Genomic DNA, 1,626 nt, shown 5'->3' on the forward strand with positions numbered 1-1,626 from the left:
CTATATGCCTACAAATTAGGCAATCTGGAAGAAATGGATGCATTCCTAGAGACTATCAACTACCAAAACTGAACCAGGAAGAAATAGAAAACCTGAACAGACCCATAACCAGCAAGGAAATTGAAGCAGTCATCAAAATCTCCCAACAAACAAGAGCCCAGGGCAAATGGCTTCCCAAGGGAACTCGACCAAACATTTAAAGAAGATTAATACCTATTCTTTTGAAGCTCTTTCAAAAAATGGAAATGGAAGGAAAACTTCCAAACTCTTTCTAGGAGGCCAGCATTACCTTGATCCCAAAACCAGGCAAAGACCACACCAAAAAGGAGAATTACGGACCAGTATCCCTGATGAACAAGGGTGCAAAAATTCTCACCAAAATCCTAGCCAGTAGGATCCAATAGTACATTAAAAGCCTTATTCACCATGACCAAGTGGGATTTATCCCTGGGCTGCAAGGGTAGTTCAACTTCTACAAATCAATCCGTGTGATACACCATGTCAATAAAGGAAAGGACAAGAACCATATGATCCTCTCAATAGATGCAGAAAAAGCATTTGACAAAATACAGCATCGTTTCTTGACAAAGACCCTCTGCGGTGGAGGGATAGAGGGAGTTTACCACAACATAAAAGCTATATTAAAAAACCCACAGTGAACATCATCCTCAATGGGGAAAAACTAAGAGCTTTCCCCCTAGGGTCAGGAACACGACGGGGATGTCCTCTCTCACCACAGCCATTCAACACAGTATTGGAAGTTCTAGCCTCAGCAATCAGACAACAAAGAGAAATAGAAGCATCCATATCGGTAAAGGAGAAGTCAAACTTTCACACTTTTCAGAGGACATGATACTCTATGTAGAAAACCCAAAGACGCCAACAAAAAATTGCTAGAACTGATACAGGAATTCAGCCAATTGTATGTTTATTTGGGTTTTTTTTTAAAGATTTTATTTATTTTCTCATGAGAGACAGAGAGAGAAGCAGAGGGAGGAGCAGGTTCCCGGCTGAGCAGGGAGCCCAATGCGGGACTCGACCCCAGGACTCTGGGATCATGACCTGAGCCGAAGGCAGACGCTTACCCATCTGAGCCACCCAGGCGCCCTATTTTTGTTTTTTGAGAGATAGATAGAGAGAGCAAACCCACACATGGAGAGGCGGGGAGCGGATGAAGGAGAAAGAATCCTAAGCAGGCTCCACACCCAGCCCAGAGACCAAATCGGGCCTCGGCCGCCTCGATCTCACGACTCTGAGATCATGACCTGAGCCAAAACCAAGAGCAGGAGCCTAACCCCCTGGGCCACCACCCAGGTGCCCCTGGAGGCCTGCATTCTTCTTGGCGGTGTGAGGATACACGAGGGGAGGGGAGACACACCTGGGATGCATTAGAACAGGAACCGTGGGCCTGCCAGGGCCTGGGGTGTCAGCGGCTGAAACTGTGGGAGACTCTGGGCCATGAACGTGAGGCCGCCACCAGTGAGGGAAGCAGCGCCATCGTCCCGTTACCCCTGCGCCTCTCCCTTCCAGGAATAGTTTCTCTCTCTCCCTGTTCTCCACGTCCTTGCCCTCTGTCTGCTCGCTTCGGTGCCCACGGCTCCTGCTTCCTCCCCCCTTGGGATTGCC

Source organism: Callorhinus ursinus, unplaced genomic scaffold (assembly GCF_003265705.2).
Source record: "Callorhinus ursinus isolate GAN/ISIS: 27379988/994484 unplaced genomic scaffold, GSC_fseal_2.0 scaffold2158, whole genome shotgun sequence".
In the NCBI taxonomy this organism is placed as follows: Eukaryota; Metazoa; Chordata; class Mammalia; order Carnivora; family Otariidae; genus Callorhinus; species Callorhinus ursinus.